The following is a 20,644-nucleotide window of genomic DNA, read 5'->3' on the forward strand; positions in this document are numbered from 1 at the left end:
CTAACCAATAATAGGACAGTTGCAGAAAACTGCGCGTGCACCTAATGGTCTGAAGGATTCTGCGATCAAATCAAAAAGCGGGCTGCACGTATCCAGCCCCTCACTCCTTCAGTGTCAGCTGGAAGACACTGTGGTGCTCTTCCTTTTGACACTGAGTGGCCAAAACTTGGCTTGGAGCGAATGCCCCAGTGAGGACAAAAGGAGGCGTGGTCCTGAGGTTGTCAGGGTAACCTGTACACCCCGCTTGTGCAGCGCTGTGACGAGCTGAGCGCTGGGTGTCCAGCTTAAGGAAAAAGGAGAGAAAAGAGGTGGAAGGGATGAGAAGTCCATGGGTACATCCAGTGGGTTGAAGATTGAAAAAATCTTGTGGGGAGGGTCAAAAGGGCATATTTTACGACCAGGACCACTTACGCCCTTACTACAACTAGCAAAACAAAAGGAAGTAGCCTGGTCCAAGTTACTGTTAGTGTGCCGTATTGGATCTAGAACCATGAGTCCATTAGTAGCATTAAAGTGATAGCACCGGGCTAGAAAAAATTCCCATCAGCCCACCCATCTGGTGGAGTATCGTCACGTGGGAAATGTATCATAAATCCAGATCTCGATCAATGCACCTAATAATGATGCGGAGATGGATTTTGTTGATGTAAACTTAGACCACAGTGCTTCACTGGTGATGCTAATGGGGTGCAGTGCAAGTGAGAAGTTGTGTGAGGAGAAAGTGAGGATAAAATTGACTCCAAGGACCAAAAATAAGTTTAATAGGTATGGTACTAGGGTCAAAATTAAAAATGCCAAATAGTTTTAAATAAAAACTATATAGAGGCATGGTGTACGGAGGTCGACATGTTTCAGCTAGATGGACTATTGGTCCAAGCTTTCTTCAGGACCAAGTGAAAACTGCGACTGCAACTCAAATAAACAAAATACAAAATAGTGAATGTGTACACTATATACTGGATAGATCCTACCAGCTCCTCTGAGCCCAGATGTGTACTGGTGGTAATCCAAATCTTGTGGTCTCTCCTAAAGAAAAAGAGAAGTGTACAACAGTGAGAAATTATAGTGTCTAATGGTATCAGGGATACAGGAAACAAACACTAAGCACACAAACAGTGCGGTAGAGAAAATATCTCCCCGCCAACACAGTAGACGAAAGGTTCTACCGGATTCAATGTGTCCAAAATCACAAACAATTAGAAACGTATTAACTCACCCAGCGTTGTGTGGGAGTATGCCTCACCTCACCCGGCACCCACTCGGGAAGGAGGCCCCGCTCTGTTAGAATGGAAATGGAATAAGAACCTCAGAGCAATATCAGAGGTGCTTGGATACATATAGTCACACATTTCCAGTGATCTCCTAACGAAAACTAGTTGTATAAAAAGAGACTCAACCTCATTTTAGCAAATGACTAAGAACATGCAGGGAAAAGTAAGGGGAAAGCCAAGACTAGATAGGCTATGCATGGCAGTATGATGACCAAAAATGGGTATATATCTAAGAAGTTGTTAGAAAATAACTGGGGCACCACAATGAAATGCCCTACCTGTCCGTCGGTACCTCTACACCAACATCCGAGAGGGAGTGGAGGTAGCTGGCTGATGAACGCGCATGTCTTTTTATACCCATGCTGATTGAATAATTGACTACGGCTGTTTCAGGTGTTATTGATGGACGTTTGCTCTCGCTAGTACGCGCTTGCGCCGTGTGAAATGCTATACCGGCTGCGCAAGCGTGACCCAAGAGACACACTAGTGTGTCGACTCCACGCATGCGTCATGGAATTGTTGTCCTTACAGCTATTCACTCAGGGCGCCAATGTAAGAGCGGTGTATGTAACTCACTACAGAGATGTGTAAGACGACTCATTTAAATTGCAATGCAAAGTTCTAAACCTCAACGGGTCTAATATCTGAGAACGAGACACTCGTGGACAACGACACACCGGGACTAGTTGCTTACAGTGATGTCCACGGTATGTCGTCATTGAGGGCCTGAATGTGGCTTTTCAGAAGGAAAACCCACTTCTGTTCCTTCTTGAATAGAAACTTAGACACATCACTAATGTGAGGGGGAATGTATGGCTGTTCTAGGATGACCCACTTCATTTCGTCAGCCGTGTGTCTGTGATCTAAGAAATGATTTGTGAGTTTGGTGGCCTGTTTGCGACATCTAATGGTACTTTTGTGTTCCCCAATTCTCAATTTAATTTTTCAAGTGGTATAACCGATGTATCTTAAGGAACAGGGACAGGTGATCATGTAAATGACGTTGTCGGTGTTGCAGTTTGTGTGTTTTTTGAGGACCCACGTCCTACCTGTCCCTATATCAACTGTGTTGGTTTTAGCCGTCTGAGGGCAGACAATGCATGACCCACACGGATGATGACCGGAAACCGGTGGGAGACCCCATAAGGTTGTGGAACTATCAGTATTAGATATCCCAGGTCTGGTATGGACAAGAGTGTCTCGCAGGCTTGGTGCCCTTTTGAATGCAAAGAGAGGTAAGGGGATGTTAGCATCAGTAGTGTTTAAAATCCCCCAATGTTTACGAACTGATTTTGGAATGTTGTTAGACATTGCATTAAATGTACTAACAAACGTAAGTAGTTCTATTGGTGGTTTGGGTGGACGTCTCTCAATCAATGCCTCTCGGTTGTTGTTTGATGCACGTTTCCATGCTCTATTTACAAGGTGTTTAGGATATTGACGCTCCTGTAGTTGGGTGGCTAGTACAGTAGCATGTTTCTTAAACAGATCATTTGATGAACAATTCCTCCTAACTCGGAGGAATTGACCCACGGGGAGATTCTCCCTAAGGGAACGTGGGTGGTAACTGTTAAAGAGCAAAAGTGAGTTTCTCGCCATAGGTTTCGTGAAGAGCTCGCTTTGGAGACCCCCAGCTTCAGGAAAGATGGATAAATCCAAAAAGGAAAGTCTTTCATGGCTGTATTCTAGCGTAAAGTTAAGGTGTGGATTGCGTTCATTAAGCCATAGGTGGAATGACTGGACTTCTGTTACTGAGCCTCGCCATACCACCAGAGCATCATCTATATACCTCTTCCATAGCACCAACTGATCGAAAAATGGGTTGCTATGGTTGAGGATGTGGTTCTGTTCAAATTGGTGTACATAGAGGTTGGCGAGGCTCGGGGCAAAGACACTCCCCATGGATGTCCCGGAGATCTGGAGGAACAGTTGTTCTTCGAATTTGAAGAAATTTTTCTTCATGGCCAGTTCTACACAGGATAAGATGAAGTTCACTGGAGTGATGCTGTCAATGTCCTCTACCGACAATGGACTTCTTATTGTGTCCAGTGTGTCTTGTTGAGGTATACAGGTGTAGAGCGATTCTACATCAAAGCTGACCAGCAGGTCAGTCTCTACATTATGTCTCTACATTATATTCTATGGTTGGTAACAGTCTAAGAACATCCGCTGTATCCTCTAGATAAGTCGGCATTTTCTTAACTAAGGGTCTGAGAAAGAAATCCACGAAAGTGGAAAGAGGTTCCAAAAGGGAACCAATCCCTGAAATGATGGGACGTCCTGGTGGTGGTCTAGTGGCTTTGTGAATCTTAGTGCTACTAATGGACTCATGGTTCTAGATCCAATACGGCACACTAACAGTAACTTGGACCAGGCTACTTCCTTTTGTTTTACATCCAGTGGGTATCACTTTTGGGCAACTTCCACTGCTAGACTCTTATTAGCCACGGACACTATATTGAACACTTTGCAGACATTCCATCACTGTGACTCCATTCAATATTTCTGCATCCTTTTTGGTTTTTTTTTCTCATTCTTAAGTGTCCCCATATTCTGTTGGTCCTGATGAGACCCCATATGGTACATACAGGGAGTCAAAACACTGTTGACATAGACCAGCTATCCTATCCCTTTCATTGATACAAAGGCTCATTTTCAATTTAACTATGTGGTAATTTGTTATAGTTTTGTAAACATGAATTGTTTTTGTGTATATTGTCTGTATAATTGTAATGTCCTTTATTGTTTCTTTTCTGTTCTGTTGTTCATGTGGGACATGACACATTACGCACCTGTATTTAAGAGAAACGAAATAATTTTAAACATAACCTATGTATGACTACGCTTTCCCTATTGCATTCTTGAACAGTACAATTGTATTCTGCCATTGAGCTTGTTTTTTCATTGTTTATCCGTTCACATTCTTAATCAGAACCGCTGTTCTGATATTTTTTTAATGCTCTGGTTCTTATTGAGTAGGGCTGCCCATGTTTTATGTTAGCATTGAAATTCTATGCCACTCTTTCTAGGGCCTAAAAATGTGCATTGTTGAATGGAAAGGACCAGTCCTCTCATCAGTTTGGGACATCTGAGGAGCACCTCATGGGGTTTGGAAAACATTCCAGTTGCCTGTAGGACTGTCTTTTGGGCTGAGAGTAAATAAACAGCTCAGGGAAGTTGCACTGCAAAAGTGGTTCATCCGAATGGTGTCTTGAGCTCTAACCTCTCACTATCCACAGTGTTGCTGAAATATAAGTGCCAGTGTTCTCCTAGGTGACTACCTTGGTACATGGGAGATAGTGGCACAAGATTTGTCTCACCAGCATAACATACATTGGTCATATCAGGCAGTAAAACTTTTGGTAAATATGAGCAGTTGCTGCTCTGGTTCTTTTGGTTGATGGTAAGTGTTCTCTCCACGTAGGACCCAAAATAAACATTCCAGCTAGAAAACCTAAAGTCCAGGTTCAACAGAATGGGAAAAAGAAGAAAGCTTGATAGGTATAGAGTCAAACGGAGTCCTCTTAGGGTGTGGCTTCTGCTGCAGGTCATGTCAATTCTGGGTTTAGTGATTCTCTTGATCCCCGGAGTCATGCTAAGAATGGGTGTGACCCTCTGGTGACTCCACCTGTTCGCATCAGTCTTTTAAATGGGCGCGCTGATTTCAATCCTCCACAGTGAAAATTATGTAGCACCGTCCAAAAGTGGATGCCCGGCACACTGGGAGGCCAGGATTTTGTCCGTTACAAAATGGTGCTTGCCTTCTAAACCAAATGAGAGCCCCAAGGGGCACATGCGTCTATATCGAACACTTTCATCTCCTAGTTTCCTGATGACTGCTTTGAATTCAGCTTTGTGCTGGAGTGTTGCCTGGAACACTTTTCTTAGATTATGCAAGTTTGGTCTTGGAAGGAAACATTGCCCAGTTCTCGTGCTATTTTCAAAACGGCTTCCTTATCCAAGTAATAGTGAAACTTAACCAGGGAGTCCATGACCTGTGCTGTTGCATAGGTCGAGCACAGTTGCTTCCATGTACCAGGCTGTGACCCAGACGCGTAGTGTGGAGGGCACGGAGGTTACTTTGTCCTCACTTAAAGGGTCATGTAAACTCTCACCACTTACACTGCTAGACTCTTATTAGCCTACGATAGCAGTGCTTCAAGTCAATGGTCCTTGTGTTCTTTCACTTTCTAGGTTCTATCTTCATAGTCTAGAGTTAACCAGATGCAGTCGATTCAAAATTCACTGCAATGGATTTACTTCTCAAATCCATATAGATGGCGTTTTAAGTTCATTTGTGGCATATTCCCTACGCATTCGATCGGCATTCTTCCAGTTATAGAGTAGATGCTGAATTTATCTCTATATTGTAACTTACCCAGCAATGCATTTATTAAAAAAAAAAAATCATGGCAGTCTGGTCGCTCTAGTTGGAATTGATAGAAAACTACCAGAAGAAAAAGGAAATATAGTTTAAAAACCTACCCTAAATGCCTGGCTCAGTCGAGTGTTATGATTTGCAAGCAGCTCGCTATTATCAGTAAGGAAAATGTGGATAGGGGATCAGGCTCTGATCGGGACATGGTTGAAATGGCATTAATACACTGTCTGGTTGCTTCATCTTTACATTAATTATTGGTAACTGTGACCCTAAATGATTGACTGTACAGAATTACTAGTAAGTAACTTTTCTTTCAATACTTAGTTGCTTTGCACTCATGTTACGAATAATTGGTGGTAAAGTCTACTAAACAGTCATTCAAACTTTTTATTGCAGCTTTAGTCGTTTGTTTTCTTTGAAAAGTATTACAGGTTTACTGCTTGTGTTTATAAAGATTTGTGACACTTAGTAATTAAATGCCATATTTTTCTTCTTTTCTTGCATGATTTGCTGTGGATGCCTTTGTTTTAAACCTTTTCTTGCGACCTTATGCATCTGAATATTATTGGCTCTCGTAAGGTAAGGAGCCCTATTTTGTACTTCTAATGTTTTAGCTTGTGTAAACAAAAACCCCTTTCATGCCACAACACCTTTAGATGATACGGAGAGGTCTGTTGGTAATCTCCAAGTTACCTTCAGTGATCAGGAGAAAATCATAAGATGCTCTCCACCGGTGAATGGGGGTCTATCATTATCTGCCTTAATGAACAAATTACCGATTGAATCGTTTCAAGACACAGTGAATGAGCAGGCTACTGGAAAGCCTTTCATGAATGCCAGCTCATTGAATCTTCTTTCAGACCCAGACAGTGATTTGAGTAGATCTCATGAACCACTTGGAGATGGGCCACCTGAACATTTTGCCTTTGAGCGTTTTGAGAAGAAGTATGAAATGCCAGACTTAAAATCACTGCTCATGACGAGTCCATTTGATAATTCTTCTGTTACACAAAATGAAATAGAATGTGGTGTGCATAAAGGTACGGTGCAGAACTATAGTGCAATCCCTTCCCTAAAAGACAGTTTGGAAAATTTGCATCATGATGGACTAGATTGCCACACACAGAAAAGTCAAACAGAACTGTTCGGCAGCCTTCAGTCAGTACTTCTGAGTTCAGACTTAGAATTATCCTCAGAGAAAGACAGTTTACTTGTGTCGAAGTATGGTAGCCCGTCTTTGGCTGATCTGATTCAAGAACATGTGGAAAATTATCCAAAGCAGGGACTGAGTTTTAGCAAGTCAAGAAATCCACCTCAGGTTTCATTTCCAGAGCAAGATCTGGCATCTTCGGTGTCTCTGACCGAACTAGTGGATAAGCCTCTGAGCCATCTTGGAATGCCAGACGTTTTGGAATCTTTGTCATTGTTGACTTGTTCTATTACCTCCAATAAAATAGAAAAGGAAACCTTTTCACTGACCGAGTTAATCTCTGGAACAGCTGATAAAGTGAATGTGCCTTTGGTAACTAAAGATCCGTGTGAGTTCCTGTTCTCAGAAGTACCAGCTTCTAAAGCAGAAGATAACATTGATCTAAGAGATTTGATAAAATATCCAAAAGTTCTTGCAAAGCCTGAAACGGGCATGTCCAAATTGGAAACTTCGCAAATAAAGTCTATGCAGTTAAAGCGTCAAAGGCATGAGCAGTTGCTTGTGGAAAGTAGTCCGAATAAGAAAGGACTGCTTCCTAAAAGGCATGTTCAAAGCGGTAGCTGGCCAAAGGCTCTCACAGCACCTCCATCAGATTTTGCATTAACACTGTGCTTTAGTTACAATTCTAAAGTGAAGAAGACTGCTTTTAGTGACATTCAACAAAAGGTCCAGATCAACCGACAAATCCAGGCGGACAAGGACAGTAAAAGGGATCCTTTGCAGACAGTAATACCATTTGATTTTAAAACACCATCTCCTGATGATATTGTAAAAGCAAGTCAAAAGAAGGCCTTTACAAGAGACTAGTTTAAAACAAAGACTTGTGATGTATAGGCGGAGCCTTTTTATGTTTTATTTTTTAAAATTTTTTATAGTTGCATGCATATTTTGACCAACTAAAAAGAATATATTTTGTTGAGGATTTTATTTTCACTTTTAACTGTGAATATTACCGGCTTACTTAAACTATATTTCTATTGGTGAATAATAATGAATTTAACATTGTCTTGCTAGAAGGTAGGCAAATTAGTAGTGTATATAGAGCATGGGGCACCTTTCATGTTTATTCTCTGCATAAAGGGGCACGCACTTAAAAAATGAAAATCTAATTTCTTTTAGGAAACTTTCATGTCAGCCAGAAAATCTAATCCTGAAACCTGTCTCTGGTCCTTTGTCTTATACTTGCATGGGGCGTTGAATGGGTGTTGTTGGAGTGGCAGGCCATTTGTTTACACCACATAGAGGGTATCTGGGTGATAAAATCTGCTACAGCATGATTTTTATTTTTCGAGTGCAGGATGAAGTCCCCAGTGTTCTATCATCCGTTTTGTTTGGTGACTTTTGTTTTAAATACTTGTAATGTAGGAGATGCCCTCCGTGCATGCAACGAGTAGTTAATGCCTGATTCACAAAGGTAAATTTACAATTGTTTAGGAATTCACAAACCTGCATTTTAATAGTAAGTTTACAAGTGCGGAGGCTTTGCAGTCTGAGAGGAGAACTCCGCACATAAGATACTACAAACCAATCTTTTTATGTGCAGAGTTCTCCTTCCCGACTGCGGACTCTCCGCACTTGTAAACTTAGTATTAAAATGCAGTTTTAAGAATTTCAAATCAAATTACACAAAAGTTTAAGTTTACCTTTGCACATTAGGGCCTTTGTATTTAGTAGGTTTGACTCCTACTGGCAAAGTTTTCAGATGACTGCGAAATCCCCATTCCTGCATCCCTCCATTGTTTATGAAATACTCTTGTAGTACCAGCCACCAGTATTTAATAAGTACACTGCCAAATCTGCAGTGTGTGTATAAAAATTCCGCTTTTAACTTGTTCCTCTTCTTTCGAATGATCCTGGAAACATGACCAATTTCAGGATCACAGGGACCAAATTTTCCTTTACATTTTATGTGTGAACATTTTAAATGCATACCAGGCTTTAAAATATATTTTTATTTCTTTTGTGATTGCTGCTTTAAATGCTAAAATGTAATACTAGTCTCTCGCAGCTGCTAAATCCTGAAATGTATAAACTACCGTAATAGAGTGAGATTGTCAGAAGTGCTGTTGTAAATATTTGTTTATGTACGCATAATTTCCCTAAAAAAAATGGGGGGAAAGATGAGTTTTAGTTCTAATACATAAACTGTTAAAATGTGTTGGTAATGAAATTATAAACCACGGCTCACTTCATTGCATTTATCATGCCTCACATATGACGTCACAGTTGCCATCAGAAATAGACATCATTTGTGACATCACCAATGCAACCAGTTATGGGGCATCATACATTCTAAACTGTTGCTCTACCCCAGTCCAGGTGTATTCCCACAAATTTAAAATTTCGAATCACTCGTAACGGAAAGTTTCAATTCTATTAAGGACACGAAGGCAAGGATTATGCTCCACTTTCTTATCTTACTTTCTTCCAGCAGAGCTCAACTATATACATAAACTACCTCTCCCAAAATACCCAGGGAAAAGGACTACAAACAAAGTTTAACCAATCACAGTCCATGTCCTTCCATAACAGTATGCCTTCTCTAGACAACTTCCTCTTTCTTGAGAGCGGCAGAAGAGAGTCCGAACTTTTCTTTTACTCTCCTTTTTTGGAATCGGCACCTACGGAAGACATATATTCAAGTCATAACTGTGGTGTCCTAGAATGGATTCACCATTAGTTCACCAGAAAAATATCATGCAGCTTTGAAAGGTTTCTTTAGAGAAATTAACAATTGTCTCTCACCAGGGGGACGAATGTCCTCCGCCATATTCTTGTATGACTTAAGACATCTGACCACACATAGTTTGGGAAATCTGTTGAAAGCTCCGTATGACCCCAGTTTCAAGTTAGACTTAGTTCTCCTGTAGATGTGGAAGGTGACACCTTGTGGAGTAAGACTGCGACATCTAGAGCTCTCACATCCGAAGCTGTGTGGAAAGATACTAGACAAAGAAGCATCGTAGGTTTTGAGGAGAGCAGTTTTCTTGACAAATACTCGTTCTTTTGCCAAGAGCGAAAGTGGTTTAATACCACATTAACATCCCAAAGCCTGGAATCCCTAGGTTCCCACGGGAAGGCCAAAGGAATCCCTCTCTTGCTCTTACATCCCACCAGATGTTTTCCCACTGAGGAACCTCGAATGGTAAATGACCTGCAGAAATGGTGGTTTGGTACAAATTGATCATCCTGTAAGCCAATCTCTGCAAAGCCAAAGAGGGCAAGAGGTTCATTATTGGGACAACTTCATACCCCTTGGGATCCTCACTGTGTTGAATACACCAACAAAACCATTGTGACTCAGCCGACCTGTACCTTTGCATTGTCCCATCTGCCCATGCTGATGCTAAGAGTGTCTCAGCTTCTTGTGAAAGACCAGGGACTCTCCATCTCTCTTGGTAATCCTCCATGCCATTAGGGGCATATGCTCCTGTAGGACTAAAGGGTGAAGCTCACCCAGAGGATTCTGAAGGAGATCCGTAGCGTGGGGTAGATGGATTGGAAAATCCCAAGAAAGTTCCAGAAAAACTGGAAACCATACTTGACACCTCCAGAATGGCGTGATCAAGACCGCCTCCGCCTTCTGTCTCCGCATTTGTGCAGACAACCTCATGATCTTCGCAAAGGGAGCAAACATGCAACCCATCTCCTGTGACTAGTCCTGTAGGAAATAATCAGTCACTTTTCTTGTGAATCTGGTTTCCAGCTTAACCCCTTCCATGCTGGGCCGATTTTCCTCGTGTGCTAGGCTTTTAAAGAATCAATGGCTTTATGACGGCCCCCAGCCGTCATCAGCACACGAGCACTGTAATGCATGACGGATGGGGACCGTCATCAGCATGGAAGGGGTTAAGTGTCTGGCCACCTGGTGGTCCAGAGAGGAGGCAGAGAGGTCCACTGAGAAGGGGCCCCACCGAATGCGTAAGGTCTGGAAAACCTGAGTGTCCAGCTGCCACACTCATGTCTGTCCATTCCCTTGAGCACCACTCCACTAATTTGTTGGACACTCCGTTAGGTATTCCGCTGAAACTAATAAGTTGTTGGTCAGGCAATAGGTCCAAAAGCGTTTGGCCATGTCCGCCAAGACTTTGGATCTGGTGCCCCCCACCAAGTGATTTATTTCTCGGACGGCTGAGATGTTGCCCACTTTTAAGAGGACCCAACAATTGACCTCCATGGTCCAGGATTGTACTGCGAAGGAACCTGCCATTAGTTTGAGGCAATTGATGTGTCCCTGCGGCGCTCCCCCCCACCACCACCCCCCCCACCAGACTTGCTGGTGTTGGACTTGATCACTATAACCAGGTCTGAACCAAATATGTCCCGCCCATGCCAGGACTTCATGTGAGCTAGCATCCATCTTAATTTGATTCTCATCTCCTTCTTCAGAGGGATTTACTCAGAGTATTGTAGCCTTGGATTGTGGTGGAACGCCTTTAGCCTCTGAATGGCCCTATAGTGCAACAGGCCCGGGAATATGGCCTGAAAGGAAGAGGATAATCGACCCACTACTCTGGTGCTGAGCGGTTATGGTGCGAGCTAGACTCTTACCCATTTCCTGTTGAATTTTTTTATATTTTCCTGGAAGTAAGGCTGAGGGACTTTTCTGACTAATTGATGACGAAACCCATGGATGGGGTCAGCAGAGACTACTTGGCGTTTATAACAAACCCTAAATTTTCCAGCAAGTGCATTGTTGAATGTAATTGAACCCTCTGTTTGGACACTGGTCCATAATGAGGAGTCGTCCAGATAGAGGTGATACCCTTGTGCTCTGCAGGATTCTACCACTGGTTTTAGCACCTTGATGAACACAAAGGTGCGGAAGAGAGTCCGAAAGGTAGCGTCTGGAAGTTGTACAGATTGCCCGCTCACCGTAATTGTAAGAACTGGCGATGAAGAGGAAAGATTGGGAAAGGTCCTTTAGGTCGAGGCAAACCATCCAATCATCTGGCTGGAACAAGTTGCATAAGAGATAGATACCCTCCATCTTTAAGGGACAAACTAGCCAGCCATTAAACTCCCTTAGGTTGAGGATGGACCTTTGATCTCCATCTCGCTTCTACACCAAGAATAGGTTGCTGAGAAAACCGTTTGGGTGGAGTTGAGTTGGGGTGATAGCATCCTTGTGGAGGAGGTCCTCCACTTCTTGGCTGATCAAGTTCATCTGATCTTGTGTGAAAACCAGAGGATGTGGGTGCGAGAGTTGGACTGGGGAACCTTAGAACCCTATTTGAAAGCCATGAACCTTTTGCAGTACCCATGCGTCGAAGTTAATTGCCTCCCAGTTGTGTAGGAATAAGGCCAAACGACCACCCACTCTTTGATGTGAAGTGGGGCAGACACTTACCGGACTGGGCTCTTTGAAACTGCCCTGTGGAAGAGCCTCATGCGTAGTTTCCTCTGTGCTCGTCTGGTGGAAAAGAATTCTCCGGAACTGGGCTAGTTTCTCATTTTTTCACTATTTCTGTCCCTGGGGAAGGCCTTGGTATAGAAGCTGCTGGCAGAGCACCCTTTGCAATGGCTGGCCTTGACAAACATGTGGGGATGAAAGATTTTTTTAATCGAGGCCTGGGCTTTGTCCAGAGATGTAAAAGTGGCCTTGAATTTGCACAGTTCTTTCCCAAAATGCCAGAAAATTCCCCCCTTGAGTTACTGCCATTGTCTGAGTGGAAGCTAAGTCCCCCAGCTTGGGGTCGACCTTATTAGGAGGGAGCAGCTTCTCTCCATAGACTAAGCGCAATTGGTGTTGGCTAAGAAAATGACTGTGCGTTATGCCCATGCAGAAATGTCCTCCTGGGTGATGTTGGATCCTGAGGCTTTGGACCCCTCTGCAATCTGTAAGTGGGCCTATCACAGCCAGTAGCTTGTCCTTGCACGACTTCCATGACCTGTTGATACCCTTCATGGGGTCTCTGATGCATTTTTGCAAGAAGGTGGCCATGTGAGTATCTATTTTTGGAATGAGGCCTACTTTGCCAGTGAGGTAAGTGTGTAGACATTTTGCCCTGAGTTTTGGCTCAACCTCGGTTTCCAAGGGCTTCCTAAGGCGGACAGGAGGTAGTGGCTTTGAGGGCGTACTGTTGTAGAAGGACATGGCCTCTGATTGGTTGAACTTTCTTTGTAGTCCTTACCCCCTGGGTATTCTGGGAAAGGTAGTTTGTTTACAGTTGAATTCTGCTGGAAGTAGTGAAGATAAGAGCGTTGAGCATAATCCTCGCCACCCTTCCTGACAGAATTGCTTGCTTCATAAAATAAAGAGAAGAAAGGGAGCTAGTATACTAAAGATGAGCCCTAATGAAGGGACGGCATTGAGAGGCAGTACAGCTGCTTACTCAGGTATCCACATAGACTTTATGTAGAGAAAAAGACGCAAACGTATTAAATACCCTTAGAGGTTAAATCCATACGTAAGTGTGCCATCTAGTGGCAGCAATAATAGCCGCTTGTCTTAACAGAGGCTGCTGCACTTTCCCCATGAAGTACAGTATTGTCAGGCATATTAAATGCAGCTTTGAGGCTGCAGTTCCACTCTCATACTATCCTTGCAGACATTATACATAGATGAAAGACTTCTGAATCTGTACTCTCAAGTAATACGTATCATGACTGACATTAAATGGACATTAGTCCCAGAATGGCAAACAAAGGAGATTGTAGGAATTTAAATATATTAATGGCAAGCTTCTTGCTACAGTTGTAGATAAACGTAGTAAGCAAATTGCTTCAAATCCTGCAGTATATTACTCTGAAATGCTTTTTATTTTTCCTCAAAAGACAAGTAAAAGTGTATCACACATTGCAACAAATGGAGTGGTTAGCTGTTTTGATGTGAAAAGTTGGCACATAAGACGTTAGTCTGTAAAACAATTCACCAGTTCATTCATATATATATATATATATATATATATATATATATATATATATATATATATATATATATAGTATGTGTACACATACATCTCTCTCTCTCTCTCTCTCTCTCACACTAGATATGAATATAGAGCAGCTGTTTTATCGTTTTCTTTCCAAGATTTTTCTACAGGAATTTTTAATAGAAAAGGTTACTATCTTGACCATGCTGCATCATTCCTCGTTCAAGTGAAAGGGGCATTATTGCCATTTCGCCCTGTACTGGACCGCTGATGTTTACTTTTGGATTGTAACTTATTTTAGACATTTTTGGGGGTGGGGCGGGGGCTTGTCCATCTTTCTGGTTTTCCCTCTCTGCTACACACGGCTACCCCATCATTTTTCCATTAAGGGTTCTGTTGTGTTCGTTGAACTCTTTAAATGGCAGTCAAAGCAAGATGATCAGCTTTTCTCAGCCGAGTCAACTTTACAATTCCCAGGTTAGTAGACATATGCGGACTTGTGGAGGGTTTTTACCACTTTGTGTATCAACATCTTTATCACCTTTTTAGCAGAGTTTTCAGGCTGGCTGATCGAGTTAACCAAATGACAAAGTAGGGTAAAGGCAGTACGTCTGTTTTTGTGCCAGGTTTATTGGTGTTCTGTACAACTATGTTTTCTGTTGCCTTCGCTAAACCATCTCTGTGAAATAAATTTGCACTGTGAGCCAGTAAAGTCAACATTCTTATTTTTTTAACCACATATGGGACTAAACCTTACCTGGTCTTTACTGACCACATTTTGTGCACATTTTATTTCTAAACTATTCAGTTCTTTGAAAAATTGAAGTTGTGCACAAAATGAGGACTGTTTCTCTATTTTGGCTTCCGTTTAAAATCAATATATTTTGAGCGTTCCATCTTAAGAAAACAGACTTCTGGGAAGATTATGTAGGTGTCAAAAACTGTGATTGGAGTTATGAAAGCAATTCCGTTTGAGGAACTTCTAAGATGATTGATGGTCTAACATGTTCTGCCGTAGACAAAAAAGTTAGGTAGTTAATTCCTTTGTCATGCTCCCTTGAGTTATGCAAAAGGAAGTGGAGTCGGTACAATGTGTAACAGTAATGCTCTGTCAATGATGTGCTATTTAAATGAGATCTCAATAATAAAAGTACTCCGTTAGTTGACTGAATGGCTCATCAACATGTTCTCTCAGCGACTTCAGCCAATTTAGTTCTTGCATCGAACTTGAATTCCCTTTTCTATTAAAATCATAATTGAGGTGCTAAAAGAAGACTTTCTTCATACAGTGGATTGTGAGTTGACTGTCCAGTAAAGGGCAAAGCTCGTGAAATGCAACATCTCAAATTGCCGGCTGTGATAAAACCAAGTTGATCCAACCTTGGAATGTTCTAACCATAGATCTGCTTTTTTAATTTGTGTGTAAAGGGTTTGACAGGCTTTTGTTTGGTTCACATTCCTGCTCAAAGAAGAGCACAGTCATGCAGATGTCACCCTTTTATCAAATCCTCTGTCATAATCGAATGCTCACCACTTATAGCATACCTCTTTATATTAAGAGTGTGTTATTGCATTTAGTGGTTCTGACCTACCACCGATTTCCAGGGTTACGATTCTACTTTTTTACCACCTTAATATGCCAGAACCTATTGGCAATTAAGCTGTTTTCGGATAATCCCGAAGCAGTGCCTGCTTTTCCATGAGAATCTGTTCTTCGGTGAATTAGCTCTTCGATTTGTGGTAAGCTGTCTCGTGTGAGCAGAGCGTGTTCTCTCAAAAGTACATCTTTTCCTTAGGAGTTGGCAACGGATCTCATTGTTCAGTTCTGATTTGTTTGAGCTTGATCTGGCATGCCTCTCTCTCTCTCTCCACGTTCATTGGAACAGTGTTGGAAAACTTCTGAAGCTGGGAATTTCCCCCCACAGATGGAAATGTCACACCTGCAGGGCATTGTTAAATAACACTTGTTGTGACATAGAGCTACACACTCAAGTTGAACTGTGATAAATGGCGGTCTCTGGAACGCCTTTTCTTAATCCAGCAACTGTATTGTTACAATCAGTTTCGAGTGTTTGTGAAAACTGAGGAACGCCCATGTTAATTTTATTATTTAACAAAGAATAAGTAGCCACCTCCTTCATTTTGTGGTGTCTTTTTATACAGTAATATTGTATTGAACAATATTTTGAATGTTATGACGAGCCATTAAAATCTGTCTGTAGTCAAACAGACTGAACCTAGAAGCATGACTGATACGGCAACAGATCTTGCTGTGCCAGCTTGTTACTATTATTTGTACCCGTACTTTTCAGCTTGAAATGTAGCCAGTCAAGTAAACCTCTCCAGAAATAGTAGAACTTTGATTTCTTACCTTTCCCCAATAACCTGCAGTCTTTTTCCATACTGACTGACTGACGTGCAAGATCCAGTAGTCTTGTGTTAACAACACAATATAAATAAGGTTTTACAGTTTCAGTCTGCAGAATAGAACTTCCATCACAAGGTACTAAGTTGACCTACGAAGGTCTCTTCTGTGGAATCTTACCAGATTAATACAGCTGTAATTTACTGGATTCTGAGATGTTTGTGCATATTTAGAGAGCTTAAAGGTGAGTATTACGGGGTGTGATATACAGGCACCTCATATCCACTATTGTATCTGGCTCTTAGGACTTTCTTTATTTTTTGGAAAATATTTAATAATGACAAACACTACTAGTTAAGCTCCACACTAAATAGAAACTAGGATAAACAGTTTGAACCGAATTTTGAAAATGTACTGTGTGGAGGCTTTGTATTACTCCATGCTGACCCATTCATACCAGTGGGAGCCTTTATTAGTCCTGAAATACCTTATTTCGGTAGTATACTATTTTCATATTCACCCTACGAGTAAAACTCAGTATGGTCACCCCTAAGTTTTCAGCAGCATGGGTTCAATCAAACAAATAATGATCTAAGTTTATCGAAAGCAGCTCTGTTTGTTGGATGCTATTGCCCCTTGTTTTATCATTCGCTTTCGGTCGAAAAGAAAAATGAATACAGAGGGGACCAATGACATCCAGTGTCCATCATATAGGTGCATCGTTTCTGATAGGAAGAATTTCAATACATGCACGGATTTCAGTATATCTTCAGGCCAGAAAACCATTGAAAGGTATTAGTTGCGTAGTATGTTATGGCATAAGTGAGATATAGTCCGCATCAATTACAATAACATCCAAAACACCTGTGTTGCTAGAAACACGTTGTGAATTTCATGTAGGTTGACCTACGTGGCGTTTTTCTTCTCTTGTGCATAGATTCGCTGCACTTGTTAACCACATCCCTGCGGCCAAGATTTACCCCCGGTGCTGGGCCCTAATGAAAACGGGCGTGGTCATGACGGAACGGTTCCGTCGTCAGCACAGCCCGACTGATGCTCATGACGGAACCGTTCCGTCATCAGCATCGAAAGGGTTAATAAGTGGCTGGTGAAAGCTTGAAACCTGGTTATTGTGTGCCACTGTAAATGCATTGAACTTAAAAATGTCAAAGATGTCAATGTTTACTTTCCATAGTAAGCATCTGTATCAGTAAACATATTTTTCCATTGTTATTTGGCGAAAGTAGCTTGCCCGCTAATGCCAGACATTTTTCATTCCTTACAGTATTTTTGCTACTAGAATAGATTCGTCTAGACACACCATTATTGTAGGGTAACGAAAGTGTTTCGTGATTTGGACACCTTTTTCCTATCTCCTTCGTTTTGCTGATTTTGTAGGCTGCAATGCACAACCTAACTTAACTACAGATCTTAAAATCAGCAACCGTGCATTACCATGATTGATAACTGGGAAAGGATTACATTCTCATGGTAAACTGGATAGTATTAGAATCAAAAGAAAACATTGGGTAATTAAAATGAGACCTGGCAGAAACAGAGGCATACTAAGAACGGGATGCAGCAACACTTTGCTCCCGAGAGTCTCTCATAGTGTAACGCTCAGGAAGATAACTTCTCATATGGACAGGTCACATTTGCCTCAAACTTACGCATTATGCCTGAGGCACCAACAACTACTCAAATCAACCCTTGAGCGTACATCTAAAAAAACCAAAACAAACTAACACTATAAAACTGCTAAGTGTGGTGTAAAATTTAAATCTTGGGTATGTTAGAAGTGATAGCTTAGTCGCTTTCTTCGGAAGGAAAATGCTATCTGTTTGAAGACCGGAATTGTTCTAGGAATACCTACTCACGGATGTTGTACACCAGTGAATTACATTGTATTTAAAAATCCCGGCCCCCAGCTACAACGCAACACTGCTATTTTCAATATGTTAGATGTTCTGTTAAATGTGCTGAACTGGGAGAGTGACATTGCTGCTTGGACTGGATTTGATCTGGGGCTGGCATTAGATAACGTGGCCATGTTCACGGTTTTAATCCTAAACCAGGGACAATATCACCTTGCATAAAGTCAAATCTCATACTAGAGTGCTGCACTGGCAAATATAAGATGTTCCAGTTTCTTGTTCTAAGTCTAATCAATGAGTAATCATTCTTGATTGCTTCTACTATGTGCTTTTAAATAACCTACCTAGTCTGAAAATGCAGCTGTATTTTATCAAGAGAAACCAGGATTTCTGGTGTACATCTTAAGTAAGCTGATTATTCAGTGTGCAGGGCATATGGGCAAACACTCTCATATGGTACATTAACAACTTTCCTGGGTCTGATCAATGCCAAGAAGTTGTGGACTGCATACGTAAGGTTTGAGAAATACCTAAATACAGAAAGTAATTCGTACCAGCATGTCTTTCCCAGATCCCAGGCAGAAGTCTCCCAAAAAAGTTAGTCCGCTTACTTGATTGAAAGGATTCTTCCTCATTTTAAACTAGCCAGTAGAAACTTGCTGTAATGGTCAGGGATATATGTATGACGGAACGACTAGGACATTTATCACGAATCCCTTACAAACGACACTTTGAACCACGACAACGCCTGAAAAACTAAAGTCTTTACAACAACTTCTTTACCACAAGTATGCCTTTACCACAAAAATGTAAGTATCTTACAGGTGAGTATAAACCCTTGAAACGCGTGTGTGTAATGGGTATATACTTATTTACAAAATACTTACATTTCCGTTGTAAAAACATGCATGATAAAGGCATATGCGTAGTAGAAAATTAACAGGTAAGTTTAACCCCATTTCTATTTTTTTATAACACACTGTGTGTATATATATGTATCGCCCTATTAACCCATAATTCCTAAACCCTTACCACCCAAAAACCCATAAACATCTTACACCCTAAATTTACCCTTGCCACCCAAAAAACCCATACTGACCCTAAAAAATACCCTTGCCATCCAAAAACTCACCCCATCTTAAATCCTAAAATGACCCTTGCCTACCAAAAACCCACACCCATCCTATACCCTAAAAACACTCTTGCGACCCAAAAACCCTTACCCACCCTAAAGCCGAAATTTACATTTACTACCCAAATAACTACACCCACCATAAACCCTATAACCTTGCCATCCCAAAAACGATACCCACTCTACAAATGCCCTTGCCATCTCAAAACCCCTACCCACCATAAACACTAAAATTACCATTACCTCCCAAAAACTTGTACCCCCAAAACCAAATATATATATACACACTCAATACTTGCAAAATGCTTACATTTGCATGTACCTTTTTTACCACACATTTACCATTCATGCCTTTACAATGAAATTCATTGTAAAGGCTTACTTATGGTAAAGAAATGTCTTTGTAAAAAGAGTCGTAGTAAAAACTGTTTCGTTTTAAAGCCTTCGTTGAAAAGGCAATTGTGGTTTTACCGTCGTTGTAAACAATCTTTCTTCTCAGCGACAGATATGTTTGTTAAAGCTGCAGCCGCAGGGCTTTGACTCGCATCAGTTTTACTTTCTTTCTGGCTTCTAATCCTGAAAAACTGATAGTACATTTGTAAACAGAAACAGCAACTACTGCTTGTGATTTTGTTATTAGGCTCTGCGTATAGAAAAACCCAAATTGTTTATAGTTTCTTTTTCCTTTGGTTTTATGAATACACTTCTAAATTGAATATTCTCAATGGGAAGGTTAGCTCCGCAATGCTGCCATTGTTAGGAAAAGAAACCTATTGGACCAGCGAAAATAACTTTCATGCATCTTTATTATAATTATTAGATCGTAGAAAATTCTAGCAGGCTGTAGGTCGCAGTCCGTTTTGTTTTTTTGCGTCTCGATACCATCATTCTTGAAACTTTGATAGGTTTTCACAAAGTTAAGAAAACGGTCATTGAAAGAAAATAGAAACGCGCACGGAGGTGATAATGCTTACATAATGAGAACACTGCAGGAAGCTGGGTATAATGGCAGGTAACAATTTTAGTCCAATATGTCCACAGGTTTAAGTACCCGCTTTAAAGGTGTGAGGGGAATGAGCAGCTAACTAGTTGCAGCTGTAGTGAAACATATGGCTTTTTTCGACCGTGCAAGAAACTTGTCGATAAGATGCGGGAGAATAGGGGTGTAGGTGATAAATATATTTCTTGTACTGTGGTATCTGTATAAAAACACATTGAAATGTAGTTCTGTATAGCAAAATATCCTTAGCTGTCATCACATGCCTGAAGAAAGGTCTGAAGGAAGAAATGTTGCAGGGACTTTCTAAAATGTGTTTTGAGGATTTGAGCCTCCATGTGAGATGACAAGTACATTAAATAAAGATGGCTGGAGACCGAATTGAAGACATTGGCAGTGGCATTCCCTGCTAAAAACTGGAGGGGCTTTATAAATGAACTCAACATCAGTACAAAGCACAGTAGTGGTAAACATGTGCAGCTTCGTCACACAAGGCTTTGAATGTGGAAGATTGTAATGTTCACATGACATGTCAGCTT

At 41.3% G+C, this 20,644-nt stretch overlaps 1 protein-coding gene across 2 annotated transcripts in view; it reads left to right on the forward strand.

Moving 5' to 3' along the window:
- Positions 1 to 20,644, forward strand: part of HBS1L (HBS1 like translational GTPase) — a 640,556-nt gene that overhangs the window by 185,231 nt on the left and 434,681 nt on the right. The gene's annotated exons all lie outside the window — the stretch shown is intronic.

This window comes from Lissotriton vulgaris, chromosome 6 (genome assembly GCF_964263255.1).
Source record: "Lissotriton vulgaris chromosome 6, aLisVul1.2, whole genome shotgun sequence".
Classification (NCBI taxonomy): domain Eukaryota; kingdom Metazoa; phylum Chordata; class Amphibia; order Caudata; family Salamandridae; genus Lissotriton; species Lissotriton vulgaris.